This window comes from Pinus tabuliformis, chromosome J, assembly GCF_031772625.1.
Source record: "Pinus tabuliformis cultivar Carrire ecotype Pingquan chromosome J, CPIR1, whole genome shotgun sequence".
Lineage (NCBI taxonomy): Eukaryota > Viridiplantae > Streptophyta > Pinopsida > Pinales > Pinaceae > Pinus > Pinus tabuliformis.
In genome coordinates this window covers 1,344,691,748-1,344,718,270 of record NC_142295.1, presented here as the reverse complement: position 1 = coordinate 1,344,718,270, position 26,523 = coordinate 1,344,691,748, and positions in this window count along the sequence as shown.

Here is a 26,523-nt window from a genome sequence, read left to right as displayed (position 1 = left end):
ACGAGGTTTGACATTCTTGTCGAACTGTGCCTTGACTCGTTTCTTGTGGGCTTCGTTCGCCAAAGCGGCGTCACGACGGTTTTCATCCAACTGGATCAATTCCAAGAAACGAGCTTCTTCTTCTGAGGTTCCGGGGAGGAGGTCAATTGCGAGTTTAAGAGACAAAATTTCACACTGGATCGGTAAGACTGCCTCCAGGCCATACACCAATTGGAATGGTGTGAACCCAGTGGCGTTCTTTACCGAGGTTCGGTAAGCCCACAATGCTGAGTACAGGAGTAGGTGCCATCTTCTTTTGTGAACCCCGATCATCCTTTGCAACATACGCTTCAGGACCTTGTTGATTGCCTCAATTTGTCCGTTGGCTTGTGGATAATATGGGGTAGAGCTGTCGTGAGATAGCCCTAGTTTGGCAGCTAATTCAACCATCATGTGATTACGAAAATGCGATCCATGATCTGTCACTATAGCCTGTGGAACGCCGAACCTGGCGACTACATGATTAAAAAAGAAAAGGGCAGCTGTTTCACCAGTGTTATCCAATGTAGGCATCGCCTCGGCCCATTTGGTAAAATAGTCAACAGCGACTATAATATACCCATGCCCCCCGGTTGAGGTGGGGTTACATTGCATGAAATCGATGCCCCACTTGGCGAACGGCCCAACAGCAACTATAGGTTGCAAAGGTGCGGGCGGTCTCCTGGTTTTGCTATCAAAGATCTGACACGCATGGCAACTTCTGACAGCTATTATGCAATCTTTAAACATAGTTGGCCAGAAATATCCTGCTCGTAAGATTCTTTGTGCTGTTGCATATCCAGATTGATGCCCCCCGCACGCGCCTGAATGACAATCATTCAGGGCTTTCTCAGCCTCCTCATGGGTAAGGCACCTCCTCAGAACTGTATCGACACCACGACGGTAAAGCGTATCACCGACGATCATGTAGTCTTTAGATTGGTATCGTATACGCTTATGTTCCGAGTGTGAGGTATTAGGCCTAAATTTTTGGGTTTGGAGATAAACAATGATGTCTCCATACCACTCATCGCTTACCGATATCAGAAACAAATTTTCGTCCACGATTGACTCTTCTGATGTTTCATCGTTGGACGACGATGGGAGATCGCACAGTAATTCCGCAAAAACTAGAGCTTTCTTTGATTTGGATTTTACAAAATCCAGATCAAACTCTTGAAGGATCGCTATCCATTTTGAATATTTGCCCCCAAGCAACTGTCGCGACAGTATATACGTCATGGGGTTGCAATCTGACAGAACGGTAGTTTTCCTAAAGAGGACATAATGTCGAAACCTTTGAATCGCTTGAACAGCAACAAGCGCTAGTTTTTCAACATAGGAATATTTACTTTCTGTGTCATTTAAGTTTTTACTTAAATAATAAATAGGATGTTCAATTCCATCAACTTCTTGCACTAAGACCATCGCAATGGTCATATCGGCTGCAGCTAGATACAGGTTAAAATCTCTTTGATAGTCCGGGGCGTACATTAATGACGCCCTTACTAGAGAATCTTTCAGAGCGTCAAAGGAAGCTTGCGCAACCTGGTCCCAGAAAAAAGGCACATCCTTTTTCAAAAGACGAGTATAACCTTTGGCAATTTCTGCGTAATTTGGAATGAACCTCCTTAGAAAGTTTGCTTTCCCTTGGAGTTTCTGAATCTGAAGCAAATTTGAAGGTGGAGGCAAATTAATGATTGCCTGAACCTTACAGGGGTCGAGACGAATCCCTTCCTTAGAGACTACAAAGCCAAGTAAACGACCAGAACCGACGCAAAACACACACTTGTGCGGGTTGAGTCTTATCTTGTAGTGTCGGCAACGTAGAAATATTGCTCTCAAATGTCGCGGATGATCAGTCCGCTTCCGCGAATGAGTCGGAAGATCGTCGAGGTAAGGTTGAACGATGTTCTTGATGTCATGGAAGGCATAATTCATTGCCCTCTAAAACGTCGCCCCTGCGTTCTTTAAACCAAAGGGTAATTTTCGATAAGCGAATGTGCCCCACGGACAGATAAATGCAGTCTTAGACTGGTCCTGTGGGTGGATATTTATTTGATTATACCCGGAAAATCCATCCATAAAGGAAAAGATTTCACATCCGGCGCATTCATCAATTATCTGGTCGATGAAGGGTGTAGGGTAGTTGTCCTTTGGACAAGCTTGGTTTACATCCCTATAGTCGACGCACACTCTTATCGTCCCTTGTTTTTTCATAACAGGGACAATATTCGATACCCAATCGGTTAGAGGAACCGGGTAGATGAATCCAGCATGGAGAAGTTTTTCAACTTCTGCCTTAATGGCAGCGGCTTTCTTGGGGTGCACCTGCCGAAGCCGTTGTCTTACTGGTTTGATATCAGGATACATTTTAATCTCATGTTCAACTATGCTCGAGTCAATGCCTGGCATTTCATCATATGACCATGCAAAGACATCTCTAAATTCGCGAAAGAGAGCACCATATATTTCCAGTTCTGAAGGGGAACAACTTTTGCCGATATGAATATTCTCTACAACATCAGGTTTTGTCGAGATGTTTATGGCTACGGTCTCTTCAATATTGGATAGGTTTCGCTCTGAATCCACCGTATTTACAGTATTTGTTAGGAATTCAAACACTGAAGGGTGATATAGGTCGTGTTGGGTTTCTTCTTCACACTCTGGAAGAAGGGAACGATGGTGGTAATCATTCCATGGTGCCCCTTCAATCATCATTGATTGTAAGATTCCTTCGTTAGTCCCATGAACTTTTGACCATGGATCTAATGGGGTACCATATTCTCCAGACCTATCTACCCAAACGCTTGACGAGCGTTGATTTGGGCTCGCCTCCCATGCCTGAAACATTGATTGCTATAATATTTCTATAGGGCTAGGTGGCAAAACCACTTGATAATCCATGACGACTTTGTCTCCTGCGACCTTCGAAGAAGATACCATGTTGCATGTTGCTACAAACGGGATATCCCTTACATGGAAAGGAGGTGGCAACGCGAAAGTTCCCATCATTGTGGGATCTTTTAGCAAGCCTACTCCGATATCTTGCACTGAATGGTCGCTCCCATGGATCATGGGAATGCTTCCAGTAACTTGTGAACCATTAGGGAGGAAATTCTGTTGATCGACGATCGTAATCCCTCCTTCAAACGGGAATGCGATCTTCCTAAAATATGTCGACACTACATGTTATAGACATTTTTGTGCCTCGCAACATGGAGCATGAAATGTCAATAATTACAGGGATCCTCAGTCCCTAAACATGTTGTTCTTACCCCTAGAAGAACAAGGTCATCAAACCACAGCACTCCCAATCAGTTCTCCACCTGAAAACACTTCAAAACAGGCTATTTTTGGATCATGTCAGCTGCTCCACTGAGCATCTGTGCTGGAATGCAACTGCTCCTCCTTGTACCTGCGCTGGAAGTCAAATCTAATGAAGGCTACCTGCGCTGGGCGAGATTGGCCAAGTGGCACAGTCATTCTGCAAGGTGTCAACTGCCCAGGAAGCTTCCAAACTGACACTTGGTTCATGAGATTCGCCCTGTGATGAGTAAGAGGTACTTGATCACCATGTGTAAGCAAGGATCTCCAAGTGGACTCAAGAACTGAAGATTAACTGAAGAGGGAGATGACACTAGTCAGCTCTATGCCAGCCTCAAGCTGACTCATCCTCTCTTCTTCTCTCCTATATATAGAGCTCTTCTATGAGGTCTAAGGAGGCTGGAATTTTGTGTAAAGCAAGGAGGTGCTGTTGGTTTACAGTTAGAGCTATTGGGTGATTGTTTTACTAGAGGTGAAGAGGAGAGTTCTTGTTGCTGGGGAGGTATTGCTGGATTGGAGCCATCAATGGTTGTAACCTTCTCAGAACCCTGTTACTTCTATCAATAAAGTTTTGCATGTTCTCCTATATACTTGTATTGCATTGATGTATTGTATTTACTTGTATATTTGATTCACTCTAATCCATGCATCAGTTATGAGTACATGTATCTTGTAGTTTCCTCTCTTGTTTTGTGCAGGATCTGTGTGTAGCTGGACTGGCAAAGAGAGCAAGGAGCTGGGAACAAGAGACAAAGAGAGAGGATAAGGATCGACTAAGCGAAAGACACCAGGTTGGTTAATCTTTTCTTCCTTCTCTCTGTACTTTCATAAAGGAAAATATCAAAGCTTTACTTTCAGTTGTTGCTAAAGACTGTCACCTTTAGAGTAGGGATAGGGTCATCCGAGTCGGATACTTTTCCCCACAACAAACTGGCGACTCCGCTGGGGAGCCTAGTATCTTGTTGGTGTTTGTAGTATTTTGCTATTCATTTCTTGAAGAAAAGAGTACCAAATCGAAAAGCTTTTGACTATATCAAAAGCGAAGTAGAGGGACTGCTACTCTCGCTCATTTGCTGAGCAAATTCAAGATTTGAAGAGCTTATCTACAAAAGACTCTTTACTCTTTGTGATAGCTTTTCATCCTCTTGATCATCCCTTAGCCTGTACTTGACCTATAGCTTTTTATTTCAGCAAAAACAGTGCATTTTTGAGCTTTTTATGACCCGGAATTCCTTGTAAACGTAACTCTCGTGTCTCAGTGCAGGCTGTCCATAGACAGTCTGCATTCCAGCGCAGGTACTCCCTTCGGGAACTGCGCTGAGAGTCAATTTGACAGACCAGAGCCTGCACTGGTCCAGTTAGCCAGTGTCTTGCTGAGGTTTCCCTTTGTGTCTGAGCCCTGTTTTCACTGATTTTTTGCTGATTGCTTGCTGGTCATTGTACTTGCTGTAAACCATTCTCCTTGACATTATTCCGCCTCAGTTGTGTGATGAAACTGTGAATGTTCTTTTAGTATTTCTTGTTTCAGTTACAGTTTCCCATTGTGAAAAGCGAACCAGTATAGCTGTGGCCTCTTAGATCCTGAACTGTAAAAGTGTCTTTGTGATCTTAAGAGCTAGTTTTATTACTGTTCATGGCTGTTTGAGTTTGTTTGTTTTTCATTTTATGGTTTGGATCTATACATTTCCTGTGTTTAAACAAGTCGATCATAAGGTGTCTTTTTGATTTTGGACAAGCTTGTTTATTTCTACTTGAAATTAGATTCAAAATTATACAACAGTTTCCTTTCTGTCTTACATCAACATTAAGGATAACGAAAAGAAATACATGCATTGTGCATTTTGCATTTGACTGTGTGTTTGACGATTTAGGAAAATGTGCATTTTAGTGTGTGTTCTATGATCTGTGGAAAAAGTTGTGTCTTTCTTTTCCCTTAGTAGATTAAGGTTTTCAAAGTTGAAAGATTGAAGAGTTTTGCTTCTCATCTTAGATTGCATATAGGAAGTTGTATATATACATCTCGTGGCGACCCTGAAAGGCAAACTGTTAAGCAAGATCAACATTAAAATAAACCCAATTTACATAACAATGCTTTGTAACATAACGCAAACATCTAGAGGTCTAGGTAGAGACGTGTTCCGGCGTCGTTAAACATAGTGACTGTCGATCTCTACGAAGGTGGGTGATTCCTCCTGAGAGTCGGTGGCACTAACACGGACTTGTGCTCCCACGTACCGTCGCGTATATTGGGAGACCCCTATAGGCTTTTATCCTTTATCCTTAGGAAACCGTGTCGGCCGCCCTACTGATCGCGATGCAGTGAAAACAGCATTCACGAAGATCGACCACCCGTACCGTAAAACGTATTCTGTGGTTTCGCGAAAGGTTTGGCACACCCTCTGCCTAGATCTCCAGAGCAGTTTCTTTTGGCCTTTTTCAAACTCTATAACTGAAAAAGTCCAACCGAGCATTTGTCACTTCGGGCTCGTTAATACATCGAAGGTGACTAGAGTCATCTTTAGCTTTTTCTCGACTCTTAAAACATGAAAAAGCAAGTTTGTGTCTAAAAGCGTCGTTAATAAAATTTATTTTAAGCGGAACATAATCACCTGTTATTCCCACGTTGATCTTTCAGTTGAAAAGTATGGAGCCCACCAACCAAGGAAGTAACCTTGGTGGAAGTCCAAATCCCTTCTCCTCTTGGGGAGATGTTGGTGTGCCTCATATGGCTACATTGTCACTTCCAGGGTTGAAAATCGGCCTCCCTGTATGGCTCTTTTCAACTAATGTAGTCCAGATCGCCACTAATCCTGAGCAGTCGAATCAACAGTCAGAACAATCTAGAACTACCCACCAGCCCTCCACTTCTTATGATACTTCCTCTGATCCTTCATCTTCGCAAGGTAGAGCTGGCAAAAGTTAGCCTCCCAAGGAGAAGAAGGAAAAGAAGAAGAGAGAAAAGAAGCAGAAGGAGCCTCTGGCGAAGGCGACTGGGGGCAAGCAGAAGAAAGCTGACAAAAACCCACACACTGCACCGACCGGGCCTAAATCGCCATGTGTCATTTGCAAAGGGATCCACTTCCATCGTGATTGTCCTTGTATTCCCCGGATACTAAGGGACTGGTCCCCAAGGTTGCACAATCCGGTAGCATCAACCTCTGATTGTCATGTTGATTGCATTCCGTCAACTAGCGAGAGTGAAGGACGAAGAAGGGGACCAAGATCACCCTGTCTATTGTGTGAAGGCAATCATGCTATCCACAAATGTCCATTCTTAGATGAGGCCAAGAGAGTTTTGGAAGATTGCCCGGTTTCACCGTTGCGACTTCCTCCTGGATATCAAAAACTCGCGCCTAATCCCTCGATAGTTGAAAATCCAGTTGACCCGCTCAAGTGGTCAGCTGAAGTGTCGGTCATTGAGAATGAACCTACTGAATCTAGACCAGATGAAAGTCTAAAGGTCGAAACGGCAGTTGACCCGGTTCTTCCTTCAGAGGTTCTATCGTCCAATGACTCCGTCATTGAAGACCAGTCTTCAAATGACACCGTCGCCGAAGAGTCATCTTCATTCGACACCCTCACTGAAGAGAATAAGGATGACACCATCCAGGTTCTTTTCATCAGCATCGACTCCGATGAGCGTCAGGGCAATGCGCCCATTCCTTTATCGCAGGAAGGAACATCATCAGAGTCATATCCGGCCGTATATTCGGTCCCACCACCAAGCAACCTGGTTGTATCCTTTGATTGGAATCAACTAGGCAGACCCCGGTTACCAGCCAGTGTACCATTCAGAATCATTGTCCAGATCTATAGAATGATCATGGCTGGTACTATCATTGATGAAGGGGCGTCTGTGAGTATCCTTTCCTCTGTTGCTTGGAAAGCACTGGGTTCCCCGGCGCTTTTACCTGAGTTAAGAAATCTCTCAGGTTTTGATAAAGGAACCAGTCGACCATTAGGAATCCTCCCCAATGTACCTGTTACATTGAAAGGGAAGACCGTTAATTTGAACGTGATGGTCGTCCAAGGACCCTTGGATTATAACCTACTCCTTGGGCGGGACTATATTTATTGCATGGGAGTGATAGTCTCCTCACTCTTTAGAGTAATGTGTTTTCCACACGAAGGAAGGGTGGTCAAGCTCGTAGACCAACTTTCGTTTCCGGGATCTCGCATCGCAAATAGTCAAATACCATTCCTAAATGGTCTGTTCACTCAAGATTCGCCTCCGCCCCCAGTCCTCCTTCCCGATGAGTGCGAGTGATTCGGAAAGAAAGACTGGAACCTAGGGGGCATGCACCCTGGTCTGCTTCGGGCAGAAGAAACCCCGGGTATAAGGAAGAATTTCCGCAGAGAATATGACTAGTCCGTACCCCGTCCGTGGAAGGAAGTGGGGTTGTTCTGGAATAGTGTTCTTTTGTTAAAATTATGTGTTTGGCAAAAGAGTCATTCACCTTTGTCTAAAAAAGTGGGCAATGCCCAAGTAGGAATTCCCTTATCGCAACGAATAGTAACCATCTTTGAATTCAAGCCTCGCCCATTAAAACATATGTTTTGAAGGATAAGCAGGGGCAGCCTACAAAGTAGGGGACTATATTGTTGTGACAGAGGGTAGCAAACTTTGGACAACCCAATGATAGACACCACCGAAGAAAGAGATTGATTTGCGGCAGCGAATAGAACCCTCTTCGGATAATAAGAAAGAGGCAAGCCTCCCTCAATAATACCAATGTTTTGTCTTTGAGTAGTGTTCTTCTATTGTCACAAATAGCTGTTTATTAAAAGTGGGCCGACGGGAAGCCTGAGTACTGCGTAAGACCCCTTAAAATAACGAGAAGACAAGTATCGTTAACATTAGATTAGCAAGATGACAAATAACCGTGAACACCCAAAGAAAAGCAGAGGTAGGGGAGAGGAGGGGCAGCCTCGAAATTCTATCCTATACCTGGGGGCATGCAAACTTTTAGAATGCAAGCAAGGGACGACTATTTATTTTTTAAATTTTTAGGTCCTCCCTTTAAACCTGTAGGTCTAACCCTTTAAACTCGTAGGATTAGCCGTTTCCGACCTTGCATGAAGAAAGCCTGTGGGGCAAAGGTAAAATTTGCCGAAATTGGAGCATAGCTTTGTGAGATAAAGCTCCTTAAAAAATAGTTATCTCATAGGAGGCGTTCTTATTATGACTGGTATATCGAGCAGTTTTAGCATATAGTTCATGCTCGTTAAAAAATAAACGCAAAATTCGAGCAGTTTTATGACTGAATTTATGCTCGTTAAAAAATAGAAAAGTGTGAGCAAAAGTTTCCCCCAGAGTTCAAGCTCATGAAAAAAATGAACCTATCCCGGTAAATAACCTTTTGAGATTGTAAATTCATCAGCCATAAGAACCTTGATCGTGTTTTCATCCATCACCTCCACTGTTCATTTGGCCGATCATTCACTTCCATTTGTGTGTTTACCTCTTTTGAGAAACAGCTGCGAAGAGTGATTTCACCTAGCCATCCTTGTGACACTGCCGTGATTGGAAAATTCCAACCTGTACCTGGAATCTGCTGCTATCCCTGTTTATCACTCGTTCCTCAAAAGACGAGTCTTCTTTGAGCTCTTTTCACTGACTCGTAAAATATGAAAAGTTTGCCGAGTTTTGGCCTTCCAGCTCGTTAAATGACCGGAACGCTATCCCTCCTCTAAATTTTAATCTTTTTGGACCTGAGGGATTATTGCACAAAAGGATCGAGCGCTTGTCTTGTTCGGCTCGTTAAAAGTACCGAACAGCCATCCCTTCTGTATTGTTTTATACTTTTTCAGACTTAAGGGATTAGCTGACGAAAAAGAAATTATGGAGTTAACTTTCTGTACCTTTTTAGACTCTCTAAAAATGAAAAGGACCGAGTTTTCCTTGTCGTTAGACTCGTTAAAATGATTAAATAGCGACAAACTTGTCTTTAGATGAGAACGAGTTTCCCCATCGCTAAGCTCGTTAAATCATAGCGATGGGCTTGCCCGAAGGGCAGGTTATAGAACAAGCATATGTTATCCTCCTCAAGCTTGACAAAAATAAAGAGGTACTGGTCAGAAATGACTGGGGAAAAATTGGGAGAACATCAAAGTTTAATGGTAGCAAGTCGCTCTTGAACATGACACTTTTCCTCCGTACCACATCGGGTTGGGTTGTTTCATTCACCGGTCTCATCACCATGGTCCTCGCCAAACCATCCACATTTGGGGTAATGCTACCGATCCATCGCATCAGTGTCGTTATATGTTCAAGAGGGGTCATTCTGAAAGTGTCAACCGTGTCCCATCCACTGCCATACATTATCCTTCATCCATTCATGATCGCCACCCTGAATCATATGTCACAGTTTGTTTTCACCTCCACTAAAATCATTAGCTCCGTCCCGTGTCATTGATGTGGGATTCATTAAGGCCCTCCTTTGACGGATCGCTTCTTGTCGACTTCAGCTCATTATCCAAGAAGTTGGTCTAGGGACAACCCCATCAGTACTTTGAAGCTTGCATGCCTCAATGGCAAGTTTCTCACTTCCGGTGACAGGTATACATCAATGAATTGCGACCAGAAGATTTTGCGTGGCGTTCGACGCCAAGTCCTTTATTCACGCCACGTGGATTGTACTGCAGTACCTTGAGGGTCATTATCATTATCGGTGATTCCTCTCGCGCTTGTTAACGGTTTTCATCATTGACCGGTAATCAAGCGATGTCTTTCCATGTTCGACTTCAGCGAAATTCTCACATGGATCGACTTGTACTTAGAGTGAAGATCGAACGAGTTTGAAGACCCCGGATCTAGTTTCATCCATCCGGGCTACGATATATATTCAGGAAATATAAAAGCATTTGTCATGTACATCATTGCAGCAGATGATCATCCTATTCAAAGGATGATAATTTCAGCAGAAAATTGTCAGTCTACTATCAGACGATCATCTGTTCTATGTACCAAAATGTATTTATAAAGCTGAGCATGGGAATGCCCGCCTCAGCTAGATCATGGAAACAAAATGAAAAATAATGTATTGTATTGTATTGTATTACAGGGCGCCTCCTCAGCACTGGAATGAACTTCGGACCCTCTAGATAAAGCATTTCACCCGATAAACGGCCTCATACTTTAGGGGGCAACTGTTATAGACATTTTTGTGCCTCGCAGCATGGAGCATGAAATGTCAATAATTACAGGGATCCTCAGTCCCTAAACATGTTGTTCTTACCCCTAGAAGAACAAGGTCATCAAACCACAGCACTTCCAATCAGTTCTCCACCTGAAAACACTTCAAAATAGGCTATTTTTGGATCATGTCAGCTGCTCCACTGAGCATCTGCGCTGGAATGCAACTGCTCCTCCTTGTACCTGCGCTGGAAGTCAAATCTAATGAAGGCTACCTGCGCTGGGCGAGATTGGCCAAGTGGCACAGACATTCTGCAAGGTGTCAACTGCCCAGGAAGCTTCCAAACTGACACTTGGTTCATGAGATTCGCCCTGTGATGAGTAAGAGGTACTTGATCACCATGTGTAAGCAAGGATCTCCAAGTGGACTCAAGAACTGAAGATTAACTGAAGAGGGAGAGGACACTAGTCAGCTCTATGCCAGCCTCAAGCTGACTCATCCTCTCTTCTTCTCTCCTATATATAGAGCTCTTCTATGAGGTCTAAGGAGGCTGGAATTTTGTGTAAAGCAAGGAGGTGCTGTTGGTTTACAGTTAGAGCTATTGGGTGATTGTTTTACTAGAGGTGAAGAGGAGAGTTCTTGCTGCTGGGGAGGTGTTGCTGGATTGGAGCCATCAATGGTTGTAACCTTCTCAGAACCCTGTTACTTCTATCAATAAAGTTTTGCATGTTCTCCTATATACTTGTATTGCATTGATGTATTGTATTTACTTGTATATTTGATTCACTCTAATCCATGCATCAGTTATGAGTACATGTATCTTGTAGTTTCCTCTCTTGTTTTGTGCAGGATCTGTGTGTAGCTGGACCGGCAAAGAGAGCAAGGAGCTGGGAACAAGAGACAAAGAGAGAGGATAAGGATCGACTAAGCGAAAGACACCAGGTTGGTTAATCTTTTCTTCCTTCTCTCTGTACTTTCATAAAGGAAAATATCAAAGCTTTACTTTCAGTTGTTGCTAAAGACTGTCACCTTTAGAGTAGGGATAGGGTCATCCGAGTCGGATACTTTTCCCCACAACACTACAGCTGCCATGGCATATATCCATGGTCTTCCCAGTAGGATGTTATAGTCAAGATTGCCATCAATGACTTCAACATCAATTTCCACTGTTTTTCCTCCTAGTTCAACCTTAAAGTTATTTAGGATACCGTACGGAGTGTACGTCCTACCGTCAAATGCTTTCAATGTCGTCGAAGATCGCGACAAGGTTGGAGATCCAAGAGTTTTCCAGCAACTCATCGACATGATACATGTCGATGCTCCCTCATCAATAATCGTTCTATGAACAGTTTTGTTGAGTGCTTTCACTTGAATAAGGAAAGCTAGTTGCGCTGGTAACTGAGGATCATATCCTCTGTGATCAAAGGATACAAGATTGGAATCTTTAGGATCCACTCCACCAATTGCTGATAACAATGCCTGCCTTTGGGATGGACAATTTTGCAGTACCTCAAGAGTCGACATAGCAGATGGCGATTGGGCCAAATCTTCCACTATGTTATAATGCTGCGCCGCTCTGGCGCGAGGATTAAATGTCGACTTGTGTACTACTCCCTTAGGTGGCTTTATTGTTGATTCATGTGTGAGGGGGGGTACAGCTTCTGCCGAAGTTGTTGTCGAACTACTGGGTTGATCTTTCCCTTTGTCGTTCGACACCGGCGGATTCCCATAATCTTTATTCCTGGTCGAGATCAACGCATCATTTTGCTTAGAAACCGACAACATAAGCACTTGTGACGGGGAAGCATTTCCACTATCAACCATATTTTGACCTGGGGTGGGAAATGGATCAGTCAACACAGCTGAAGTTTGGGAACTTTTAAAAAACCTCTTTAACTCAGCTTTGAACGGACAGTTCTTTGTCGAATGATCCTTTTCATCGCATATTTGACATGGATAAATTTGTTTCCCTTGCCCAGGAGGGTTTGAAGGAGTTTTTTGAGGGGATGACTCACCCTGTTTCTTCTTCTTCCCTTTGTTTTGTTTCTTCTTGCTTCCTGGTTGATTAGAGTTTTTGCCTTTATCCGTAGATACAACATTTACCTCCGAAGCAAGAATCTCTTGATTTACTTTTTGATTAGAAGTCTTACGGGCTTTCTTATTTGAATCCCTTGTCGACTTAGCGTTTGCAGTTCCAATCACGCCATCACCGGCATGAGAGTCACTATTCGATCCGGGAGGAGGAGGGATTGAAAATTCCGGTCTGGGGGCGTCAGGTATCTTATCATAGAGCGTGCCCGACTGAGTATATACTAAGTCCAAATATTGAGCACGAGCAATAACCTGCTCCTCTGTTACGACGCCTCCCTTGGCCACATCTTCTGTTATAGCAGGAAGAAGCGACTTTATAAACCACTCAGCTAATAGCTGATCTGGAACATAGGTCTTTACCATTCTGCGACGACGACGCCACTCATGTATATGATCTGATATATGTGTGGCCGTTGTCTGCTTGAAATTGGTCAAGATCTTAGTTCCAGTTTCGTACCTTATAGGTAACTGAAAGTGTGTTAAGAAAGTCGTGGCTAGGGAACTAAAATTGTCGAAAGAGGCTCTAGGTAATTCAATATACCATTTAGCCGCCGGACCAGTCAATGTCCTCTGGAAAAGGCGAAGCCTTATCGAATCGTCATTCAAGGTATTCGACGAACACCACAGATGGAATGTCATCACATGATTCGACGGGTCTTCGCCAGGATTTCCATTGAATTTAGGAATGTCCGAAGGAAGTTTGTGAGGAATCGCTGGCCACCAATGGGCATAGGCGATTGGATCGTTCGTCAATCGATGTAAATCTGGTAATTCTAGAGTTGCCACGAATGGCAACTGCTGATTCAGGTTTGGCGAGGCGTACCCAGGATACGATGGAATCGCCTGAGCAGTAGGCCTTTGCATACCAGCATAATGCAACTGATGTTGATATGACTGATGTGGCTGGTGGGCTTGGCCACTGTAAAGTGGTTGATTTAACCCGTTTTGAATATAGGGTTTCCCACTATTCACAAAGATCTGTTGTTCAGATCCTTGGTACACCTGTTGAAACTGAGGTTGTTGGTATTGCACCATCCATGGTTGCGAAGCCATGTTTTGCTGTGCGATACTAACCGACGGACCAAGATGCGGGGTTATGGTTCCCGTTTGTGTCTGTGTCGTCCCGGCAGTTGGTGATTGTGGTTGTGTTGCAGGTTCAATGGGCTGTTGCATTACAACTTGGGGTTGACATACAACAGGCATCGATTGAACTTGCGACACGGTTACAATTGCTGGCGTCGTCGGGATACTAGACATAGGTACACACTGTTGCATGGAATATACAACTCTTGGTTGTTGGGGTAACATAGGTACCCAACTACTCGTCGTTACTTCAGTCAAACCTGAATGTTGTTGAAAACTGCCGTATGGGTATCCCCCCGGAAGGGGAAGTGAAAGGGCATATTGCCCCCCATATGGTAACAATCCGGAACTCAAGGGTATAGATTGCCTTTGAGGACTGGATGGCCCAAACTGATTTCCAAAGGGATCAATTTGTCTAGTTTCAACATAAGAATTACCGGGTATTATACCGGAAGAACAAACTGGAACAGACCAAGTTGTCGTAATAGTCCCTGGGTGGACTCCTTCTAGCTGATGAGAGCTAGTCGGGACAGCTGGTATGCCGGCAAACATCGTTGGAGTGACAGCAGGAGTTTCTGCTGTCGCTGTGTCATTTGGCACAGTCCTAGATGTCGACGGTTGCTCAGACATTTTAAGTCTATCCAATAAACTGCCTAACGATTCTACAGGAACTTCCAGTGGCGATGGACAAACTTCTGATGCAGAAGGAAAAAGAGTGGCGCCTACTCCAAAATGAGTTGGAGTATTTGCTTGCTGGTCCTCTACGATTTCCTCTATTGCAATCAAACCAGGAGGAAGAGGAAGACCGTCAGGTCCGTAAAAGATTTCTGGTGCCGAAGAAGGGGTTGCTTCGACAGCGACAGTTGTTTGAGCAACAAGACTCTGTGGACCGGTTTCAGATGGAACTGGTTCAGTTATGCAAGTGCTTGTCCTCAGACTAGGATCAGTACAACTGTCCCTCTGTTGCTGTTGAACTTCTTCAATAGGGGCAGGGTTTCCAGAAATACTAGGAGTGACCAGAATCTCAGATGTTGTTGGAACTGTTGTTCTAACTTTAATGGGAGATTTTGACCCGGTCAAGCGAGTCCGCTTCGTCCGTACTACTCTCGGTTCCGGAGACAAAGACGGTTGACTCGCGAGTCTCCTCGAACGACGGAGTTTTAATTGACTTTCCTCCACTGTTGCAGATTACTTGATCAACTAAAATACCAAAAGGGGAATTATGTTTCCGTATTGAATGAATTTTATTAGACGCTTTTAGACACAACTTTGCTTTTTCATGTTTTAAGAGTCGAGAAAAAGCTAAAGATGACTCTAGTCGCCTTCGATGTATTAGCGAGCCCGAAGTGACAAATGCTTGGTTGGACTTTTTCAGTTATAGAGTTTGAAAAAGGCCAAAAGAAACTGCTCTGGAGATCTAGGCAGAGGGTGTGCCAAACCTTTCGCGAAACCACAGAATACGTTTTACGGTACGGGTGGTCGATCTTCGTGAATGTTGTGTTCACTGCATCGCGATCAGTAGGGTGGCCGACACGGCTTCCTAAGGATAAAGGATAAATGCCTATAGGGGTCTCCCAATATACGCGACGGTACGCGGGAGCACAAGTCCGTATTAGTGCTATTGTCCCTCAGGAGGAATCACCCACCTTCGTAGAGATCGACAGTCACTACGTTTAACGACGCCGGAACACGTCTCTACCTAGACCTCTATTGTGAGCGTTATGTTACAAAGCGTTTTTAGATTCATTCAATATATTTTAAGTTGATCTTGTTTAGCAGTTTGTCTTTCAGGATCACCACGAGATGTATTGGTACAAATTCCTAAATGCAGCTAAAATGATAAGCAAGCTTTACAATCTTTTTAGCTTTGAAAATCCTAACTACTGAGGGGAGAGAAAAAACATAATCTTTCCACACAGAGCACAAAGCACAAACTAATGCACTTTCTCCTAGATCAATCACGCAAACTTATCAAAAAATGCAAATGCAAGATGCATGTATTTCTTTTCTTTTCCCTTAATGTTGATGTAAGACAAAAGGAAAATGTCGTATAATTTTCGAATTCAATTTGAAACGTAAACAAACAAGTTTTGTCTAAAATAAAAGACGCCTTACAGCTACTTGTTTCGACACTAAAAATGTATGAATTCAAACCATAAAATGAAAAAAAAACAAACTCAAACAGCCATGAACAGTAATAAAACTAGCTCTTAAGATCACAAAGACACTTTTACAGTTCAGGATCTAAGAGGCCACAGCTATACTGGTTTGCTTTTCACAATGGGAAACTGTAACTGAAACAAGAAATACTGAAAGAACAATCACAGTTTCATCACACAACTGAGGCGGAATAATGTCAAGGAAAGTTGGTTTACAGCAAGTACAAATGACAAGCAATCAGCAGCAAAATAACAGTGAAAACAGGGCCAAGACTCAGTGGGAAACCTCAGGAAGACATAGCCTAACTGGTTCAGCGCAGGCTCTGGTCTGTTAAACTGACTCTCAGCGCAGTTCCCGAAGGGAGTACCTGCACTGAAATGCAGACTGCCTTTGGACAGCCTGCACTGAGACACGAGAGTTGCGTTTACAAGGGTTTCCGGGTCATAAAAAGCTCAAAAATTCACTGTTTTTGCTGAAATAAAAAGCTATAGGTCAAGTACAAGCTAAGGGATGATCAAGAGGATGAAAAGCTATCACAAAGAGCACAAGAGTCCTTGTGGATCAGCTCTTCAAATCATAAACTTGTTCAGAAATTGAGCCAGAGCAGCTGCCCTCTACTTTGCAATCGAAGGACTCAATTGCAGTTCGATTTGGTGCTCTCCTTGTTTATGAGATGAATAGCAAGAAACACAATAAACCAACAAGATACTAGGTTCCCCAGTGGAGTCGCCAGTTTGTTGTGGGGAAAAGTATCCGACTCGGAATGACCCTATCCCTACTCTAAGGGTGATAGTTCCTTAGCAACAACTGAAAGTAAAGCTTTGATATTTTTCCTTTATGAAAGTACAGAGAAGGAAGAAAAGATTGACCAACCGATGTCTTTCGCTTTTGTCGATCCTGTCTTCTATCTTTGCCTCTTGTTCCCAGCTCCTTGCTCCCTTTGCCGGTCCAGCTACACAAAGATCCTGCAAAAACAAGAGAGGGAAACTACAAGAAACATGTACTCATAACTGATGCATGGATTAGGATGAATCAAATATACAGATGAAAACAATACATCATTGCAATACAAGTATATAGGAGAACATCAAAAGCTTTATTGATAGAAGAAAAAGGTTCTGAGAAGGTTACAACCATAAATGGCTCCAATCCAGCAGCACCTCCTCAGCAGCAAGAAATCTCCTCTTCTCCTCTATAAAAGCAATCACCCAATAACTCTAACTGTAAACCAACAGCACTTCCTTACTTTGCACAAAATTCCAGCCTCCTTAGACCTCATAGAAGAGCTCTATATATAGGAGATTTGGAGAAAGGATGAGTCAGCTTGAGGTTGGCATAAAGCTGACTAGTGTCCTCTCCCACTTTAGTTAATCTTCAGTTCTTGAGTCCACTTGGAGAATCTTGCTTCCACTTGGAGATCAAGACCTTCTTACTCATCATAGGGCGAATCCCTTGAACCAAGTGTCAGTTTGGAAGCTTCCTGGGCAGTTGACACCTTGCAGAATGACTGTGCCACTTGGCCAATCTCGCCCAACGCAGGTAGCCTTCATTGGTTTTGACTTTCAGCGCAGGTACAAGGAGGAGCAGTTGACATTCAGCGCAGATGCTCAGTGGAGCAGCTAACATGATCCAAAAATAGCCTGTTTTTGAGTGTTTTCAGGTGGAGAACTGATAGGAAGTGCTGTGGTTTGCTGACCTTGTTCCTCTAGGGGTAAGAACAACATGTTTAGGGACTTTGGATCCCTGTAATTATCGACATTTCATGCTCCATGCTGTGAGGCACAAAAATGTCTATAACAATAGGTGGGGTCCGGTACGGAGTGATGACGTGGCGGCCTGAGAGTGGTCCAGGTGGACGGGGGACGTGGCAGACAGCTCGGGGCGATGGTGGGTCTGGCGCTGATGTGGTGCTGACTCGGCAATGGCGTGGAGGTGACGTAGGGCCGACTGGGCGGGCGGTAAGTGGAAGGCGGTAAGCGGTAATATTGGACCGCTTAAGGTAAGGGCGCGGTTTTGGCAGGAGGCCGCCCGATACAACGCAGGATTGACGCGTGTCTGAGCCCTGACGTAACCCTCTGACAGATTTCGGGCGCTAACGTACAGGCATCGGGGGTGGTCCGATATTGCTGTGGGCCGTCGGATGGGAGGGCCTAGATCCGACGGTCGACGGGAAGTGGAGGTGATCGGACAATACGGTGGGGATCAGAGAATAAACAAATATTTTTTCTGGGAATGCGCGCCAGGGCGGGACTTTAGCCATCGGCGGGTTTTTGGGTTTTTCCAATGTTTTGTGGGTGAAAATGGGTTTATTGTTGTTTATTCAAAACAAGGGGTTAGGGCTGTTAAACCAAGCGGATCTTGGTTTAATCCCAAGACATCATATTAGTGCTATTTTGCTTTAAGCGCTTTAATTTCTTTGCACTCTGACCTTTTAGAACTATAAGGCTATATTGCCTAGGGGAAGGGATATATACACTTTTTTGGGGTTTTTTATGTAGAGTAGTGATATAATAATAGGGAAAAAAGGGGAACATATGGAGTTAAGTAATAATAGAGTTAGTAGTTAGTATTGGATGGGAGATATGGAAGGGAGGAGGCAAACAGTAAGCTTTTTAGGGAAAAAACTTATTTATGAGAGTAGATCGAAATGAAAAGATTTTTACACAAGAAATGTGGCTCTTCTATAAAATGAGGATCAACAAATGAGTTTGATTTCTCTCATGAACCAAGGTGATAGTGGGATGTTAGCAAGGAGTTTGATGGGGAATGATTGGGAAATTAGACATGCTTCACTTTACTGTCACCAAAATGCTGGATAGGTGGATCTACGAGCAATATGAAGAAATCATGCTTCTGCAACCCCATCTACCTACCCATTCTATTGCCTAGCATTTTTTATTACTTCAGGGAGGGTGCACTTAGACTTGCAAACCCTCAATTGCTCTTTTCTTTTCTTTTTCCATTTTCTTTTGATTTTCTATCTAAGGCTAGCCTTATTACTTCCAAGGCCCCAGATTAAGCAGTTGGGAACCTTCATTCTCTACCTAACTACTGATCTGCCAAGATTGAACAGTTTCGACAGCTTTATTTCTCTAATCTACAACAAAGATTGAAACATGGCATGACCCAGCTTAGACTGTTGGATCACCCATTCAGAAGTAGGACAGTATCAAACAACTGTAGATAGGTATTTTCCACAAAATATGAGATCTTTGCATCACCAAAGTAGAGCATATTTGGCACTTCCCCTGCCAATCATGAAAAATGAAACCTATTGGTATAGGTAGCTAACAGTGGCTCCACTTGGGGATGGTTTTTCTACTTTGAAAGACCAAGAACAGCAGGTCAGACTGCCTTGGCTCTTGACTTCTCATCAAAACTTGAAGGTTTTCTCCTTGAATTTCAAAACTTGAATCTTCCACCATTGTGGAACTCCTGAAGTAAAAGCCTTTTCCTGCTTATTTACAAAACTTGTGAAGCTGCAGTATCTATATGCTGAAAGAAAATACTATATACAACTGATAATGTGCAGGGCAAAGCCATGTTATATAGATGAAAAGTAGTCAAAGTAATGCTTTAACATCCAGCCATTCACAGGGCCCTCTTCAGCTTCATTTTCATCTAAATTCTTCAAGAAATAAGTGTTATTTCCTTGTACTGCTTGAATTACAAAGGGTCCCCTCCAGAGGGAGCCAAATTTTCCATGCTTTCCTTTGTCTTCTTTTCTTGAATCCCATTTAAGCACTTTATCACCAATAAATAAATATTCAGCCTTGGTTCTTCTATCAAAGGCTTTCTTCAGTTTCACTTGTAGGACTTGAACTCTGCTGTACACTTGATCTCTGGTTTGTTGTAAACAAATTATCTGGTTGATTCTCCTTTGCATGTTATTTGGTTCAGCCTGACTTTCTTGAAGTAGCTTCATGATAGGGACCCCTAATGATGAAGGGAATTTGGCTTCCATTCCATAAACCAACTCATATGGGCTGACCCCAATAGATCTTTTAGTTGTTAACCTGTCTGCCCATAAGGCATTTACAAGCTTCTTATGCCAATTTTTCTTATTCTCTTCCAATATCTTCTTAATGATGTTGATAAGGCTTTTATTAGATGATTCAGCTAAACCATTGCCTTGAGGGTAGTATGCAGTAGAATGGCCCAAAGTGATGTGGAATTTGTGACAACAGTTCACCATTTTCTTAGATCTAAAAGTAGCAGCATTGTCTGTTATAATCTTATCAGGACAACCAAATCTGGAAAGAATATTAGTTTCCAGGAACTAAATGATAGTAGAATCATTTGCTTGTCTGCATGGAACAGCCTCAATCCATTTAGTAAAGTAATCTGTGGCTGTTAGGATCCATTTATGTTGGCCTGAAGATGAAGGATGAATTTCCCCAATGAAGTCCAAGCCCCATTGCTGAAAGGGCCTTTCTGTTGCAATAGGCTTTAAGGGAAGTGGTAGTAACTTTCTTTTCCCCTCAAACACTTGACACTTGTGACATGAAGTGGTAAAACTTTTAATTTCAGAGAACAGAGTGGGCCAATAGTAACCTGCCCTTAATATCTTATCCACAGTGGACTTCCAGTACAAATTTCCACCACAATCACCTGCATGGAATTCTTTCATAACATTGTTAGTCTCATCCATTTTCAAACAATTCAGCAATATACCTTCATGATTTTTCCATAGTAAATTACCATCTATAACACAAAATCTTGAAGCTTTCATTTTTAGAAATCTAGATTTGGTTCTGGACAATCTTGGGGGAGCACATAGGTTTTGCAATATATAACAGATATCAGAATACCACAGGGATTGTTCAAAGACTGCATTGATCTTTGGAGTCGCCAGCTCCGGTTCATTGTCCAGTTGGTTAATATCCAAGGCTTGGAAGTTTTCTTCTGACATCAATTTAGCCAAACCTTGCCCCTTTATCAGTTTTGTAGGTCTGATTTCAATGTCAAATTCCAAAATGTTAGCAATCCATTTTCCTCTTCTACCCTCTAAGCTTTCTTGAGTCAATATGTCTTTCACAATGGCATTCGGTACATAAGCAATAACATGGGAGTATAGGATGTAAATCCTAAAGTCTTTGATGGCCTTGACCAAAGCATAAGCTTGCTTTTCCATGATCTGATATTTCAGAGGTGCATCTCTAAGGGCTCTACTAAAGAAAGCAATAGGTTTTTCATTCCCTTGATCATCTTTCTGCAATAAGATAGCAGCAATGGTATGCTGGGAGGCAAAAGAGAAAATGATAAATTCTCTGTCAAATTGAGGATTTGTTAAGACTGGGGTTTGGGTAAGGGCCAATTTAATACCTTCAAAAGCTTGATTTGCTTCTACTGTCCACTTCACCTTAGAATCCTTTTTTAGCATGTTGTTTAGTAATCTGATCAATTCTGCTAAGTTTGGGATGAATCTCCTTAAAAAGTTGATCTTTCCCAAGAAGGCTTGTAATTCTTTAATGTTTCTTGGATGGGGCATTTGTAAGATGGCCCGTATTCTATCTGGATCAATTCTAATGCCATCCTTTGAAATGATATGACCCAATAGCTTACCTTCTTCCAAACCGAATAGAGACTTCTTGGGATTTAAGGAAATCCCATATTTCCTACATGCTATGAATATTTGTCTCAAGTGTTTCAGATGTTCTTGGTCAGACTTTGAGAAAGGTGTGAGGTCATCTAAGTAAATAACAAGGAAGTCCCGAATCTCTTTAGCAAAAGCAATATCCATTTCTCTCTGAAATGTAGCTCCTGCATTTTTCAACCCAGAAGGCATTTTGGCATACTTGAAAGTTCCCCATGGGGTTGTGAATGTTGTTTTATTTTGATCATTAGGGTGGACTAGGATCTGATTAAAGCTTGAAAATCCATCAAGTAATGAGATTCTTGAAGCCCCCACCACTCTTTGGAGAATGTGATCCATTTTGGGCAAGGGATAATTGTCTTTGAGGGACACTTGATTCAAATTCCTTAGATCAACACAAAGCCTAATCTCACCAGTTTTCTTTCTTGTGGGGACCAAGTTTGAAATCCAGTCTGAAAACCTGATGGGTGCTATGATACCGGCTTTAAACATTTTTTGTACCTCTTTCTCAATTGAAGGGAGAAGCATAGGATTGATTCTTCTTAATTTTTGCTTGAATGGATTTTGATTAGGCTTGAGAGGGATGGTGTGTTGAATAACAGAGGTGTCATAGGATTTCAAATCCTCATAACTCCATGCAAACACATCTTGGAACTCTTTAAAGAGGTCAATGTATTTGGGCTTCTGGTCAGGAGGTAAAGATGCAGACAATTTTATTATCTTGGGTTTTTCAGTAGTTCCAATGTTGCATTCTTCAATGGCAGCATTAAGGGGTTGCATTTTTGGTTTTCTAGGAACATCATTTGAGTCAAAAATGTCCTCCAACGGAGTTAGGCCTGTTGGTAGAAAATTGTCTTTTAGTTGTATGACTTCAGCCTCTGCACCAGCTATTTCATCAAAATGCAATTGTTTAAGTTCTTGTATATTTTCCTTGTCAAAGGTTGTTGGACAAAGTATTTGATTTGCTGTTTTGGGCGATATAGTTGTTTGGTCTTGTTCACTTAGTGGTTGTGTGTCTTTCACAGAATCAACATCAATGTTCAAACCTGAAAATTCATGCTGCAAGGTCAAGAAACTATTTATCTGTGTGTCATCCTCAAATACTTGCCAATATTTAACATTGTTTGGGATAGAAGGTCTGTGTTTAATCTCAGCTGTAAAGCAGTGGTTGGGTTCGAAAGGCAATTTGCATGTACTGGGAAATGTAGCTAAACTATGTGCCTGAAGGTTGTGGGTTCTAGATATTTTGGTCATTTGAAATTCAATGAAGGCCTTGAGTATTTCAATAGCAGCAGATCTGTATGACCTTAGTCGTATGTCATTGGTGACAAAATTGCCTTTCACTTGTTGAATAATGAGGTCTGAATCTCCCATGATTGAAACTTTTGTGGCCTGTAAGGATTTTGCCAGTTTGAGGCCTAGCAAGAGCGCCTCATACTCTGCCATATTATTAGTACATCTGAAATTAAGCCTATAGGCTCGACCTTCTACATGATTGCTTTGTTTGTTATGAATCCATACTCCAGCTCCTGCCCCTAATTTGTTGACTGATCCATCAAACTCAAGAAACCAAAGGATTTCTTGATTTAGGGGAGATTTAACAGCTTCTCTATGACTTGGGATTATAAGCTGGAGATCTTGTTTTTCATCTGGTTTGTCTTCTAAAATGGTCTCATCAATTGATTGCTCAACCTTGATTTCTTGGGAATTTGATTGCTCATTCATATGCAGATCTTGTTCAAGTAAGACAGATTTGTCTCCACATATTGGACTTATATCATCATTGAACAGAATGAAGGAATCCTTGTCAGAATGGACTGCATAAATAGGGAAATTTTGAGGTTTTTCTTCATTGCTCACCATGTATTTCATGAGTGATTCTCTGAATAGCCTCTTTGGTTGCCCAAAGACAAAGATGGTGGCATATGACATATCCAATTGTAGGGAACCTTGGAGTTTGGCTCCCCATGATCTTGATAACAACATTCCATATTTAGGTGGGATATCAGCCACTACAACATCCATTAAGATTGTTTTATTTGGGTACTGGACAAGGGAAACACATAGATCTTTTATCAAGCCTAAACACTTAACTTGGCTGGAGTCAAATGAAAATAGGTCCTTATATGGTCTTGTGATGTCTAGATTTAATCTTTCCATTGCTGACTTAGGCATAAGGTTATGAGAGGCGCCTGAATCAAACATTGCATTGTGTAATATCTTATCATGAATATGCAAGCTGACATAAAAAGGTAAGATTCCAGTACTTCCTGTCTTTCCATCAACTTCTGGACCGAAAAGTAATTCTGGGGTGTCATCCAGCACGTTGACATCATCCTTATTATGGGTCAGTTGAAGGGATTTCTTGATTTGTTGCTTGTAAATGTTATGTTTGGCTAGCTCTGAAAGAGGAATGGCTATCTTTAATTTACCAATTTCAGCTTCTAAGTCAAAAGGTTTTTCAGATTGGATCTTGGTGTTCTGGTTAACAACTTTTTCTTTCTCAATTGAGTTTTTAGAGGTTTCTTCTTGACTTTCAATCTGATCTTGAGGTTTGTCCTTTTTGCTCATCTTTTGAAAAGTGTTGCTTGGATTGTGCTGTAAAGGCGGTGTAGCCAATGGTTGTTGATTTGAGGGAAATGCTTCAGTTACCTCTTCAACTGTTACTTCATTTGTAATTGAATCAGTTTTGTTAATTGGCTCTGTGACAATAACCTTCTTAGGCAGTGGGGTATCCTTTGTTTTCTCAGGCTGTGTCACATTTATAGTTCTGCTTCTCAATTTGTATTGCTTATGAACTTCAAAAACAGCTGTGTCATAGCCTTGTTTGAAATCAAATGATTCACCTAATTTAGTTTGGAACTGATTAATGTCATCATCTTTGTGATCTTCTTGACTAAGAAAAACTTGTTGATCATCATTCAGGCCCATCAAATTAATGTGGGTGTCATCTATCTACTCAGTAGAAGTGGATGCTTCAGCATAGTTTTCTTGGAACGGAGGCCTAATCTCTGGTTCAGGGCTGGCCTTGCCAACATTAGGATTTTGATTTCTTCTAAAATTGGGATTCCTGATAGGATTATTCTGTGGTGCCTCCCATGATGATTTCCTCTCAACTGATTCTACTCTGTCACCTAATCTATGCATACCAGTGATTATTGCATCTAATTTTTGATCCCAGCCTAAAGGCTCTTCTTTGAAGGTAGTCTTTCTTTCAGTTCTGGTCCTATTTCTCTTAGCTATCAGGTTGGCTTCTACACTAACTGCTATGTCTTGCATCTCAGCTAAAGTTCGGGGAGCTCTTTCTCTCAATTGGTATGCCATATCTGAATCAAACCCATCAGGAAAGGTGTATAGAGCTAGATCAGGTGGGGTCTGAGATTTTGGGGAATAGCATTGTAGACATTGTTGAATCGAGCACAATAGTCCAAGACAGTTTCTTGGGGACCTCTTTTGATAGCATTGCATTCAGATAAAATATGGAGTGGATCCCTTTTCTTCTCCCATCTATTGATAAAGGTTTGGTACAGGGCTTCGGGGTCAGCTATGGAGTTTGCTGGGAGTGACCTAAACCATGATCTTACATCTCCTGTTAAGATTTGCACAAAAATTTTCATTCTGACCCCATCATCATGTATCTCATAATTTTCAAAATAATCCTGCATTTTCTTAGTATGTTGAAGGGCTGAATGAGAGCCAGTACCATCAAAATATGATATTTTGGTTTGATAATCTTGAGGCATAGGCCCTGGATTGGCAGGTAACTGCAGTGGAGCATATCTATTAGCCATGTTTGGTGGGACAATAGGGATAACAGGAACAAATGGGACAAGGGGAGGAAAGGGGATGAGAAGGGTATGTGCAGTTGATGGAGGGGTTGAAAGGACACCTTGTGAAGTGGATGAAGAACTAGGAGATTGTGGAATGGTGGTATGAGGATGTAGAGAAACTTTAGCAGGGGTTGGAATATTAGTTTGGAATCCTGCTTCAGAACTTGAATCTGATAAAGTCCCTTCTAATTTGTGTTCCTTAAGGATTCTTGGAATCAAGTTTGGGTTTTGGAACTCAGGTGATGGATTTGGATCTGGGTTAGATCCTGTATAACGAGTTTTCTTCTTAGGAGCTAGTTTCTATGATTTTCTTTGGGAGAATTTTCTAAGAAGTATTGATGTTTGAAAAGGACTGATCAAGTATAGCAAAACTGTATGGAACTTAAGACTGAATAAAGATTGACTGAGGCAGCTTTTATATACTCCTACAAATGCAAAGCAGAGGCAGTTTCTAAGGCTGTCTGGCTGTCACTCAGGCTTTGTTTACAGTATTAAGAATCAGACAGGGGTTTATGAACTTCAGTCAGCTCCCCAGTGGAGTCGCCATTTATGTTAACACCCAGGTTGTTCCCTTTGACTCCTGAGGGAATACGGCCGGGGTAACCACTAACCAAGCTTTGGATTACAGGTTCTAGCCTACCTGTAATCAGAGAGGGCTCTCTCCTTTAGTTTTAACTTTGTTTTTTGAAGATTTTAGGCTAGTTATGAGGTGAAAGTTTTGTTTAAATTTTGGTTGTCAGCTATTTTTCAAAGAAGGGTATGCAAGCATCAAAGAGAGTTCAGTCCATTGGGCATGTGGAGTCCAGAAATGAATAGGATTTGATGTTTGTGATAAAGAGAGGTTCACTGCAAGGCTAGATGGGTATTCATGATACAAACTTTGATTTTTAGAAAAGAAACAATATAAATTACACCAGGAAAGGCAATCAAGAGTTCTTTCACAGTGTAACACGAAATGAAGAACAAATCTTACTCAGCAGCAACAGAGAATTACTGAATAAAGACTTATCATGTGATTAGAGCAAATAGGAGCATTTAAGAATTCCATAGTTGCAGCTAACCCTGAAGAAAACATATTTAGTAGTAAGGATTGAGTTTAGGGTGTCTTTAATGGACAAATCCTGAACTAGTATTTTACCTTTCTACTAAGATTAATCACCATACATCACAGACAGATTATGCAAGAAATGAAACACAAATACAGTTAGAGAACACTTATTCTATCACGCCATAACACGAGAATCCTGCAGCAGTCAATAATTTCATCAGAGCACGTCCAAGC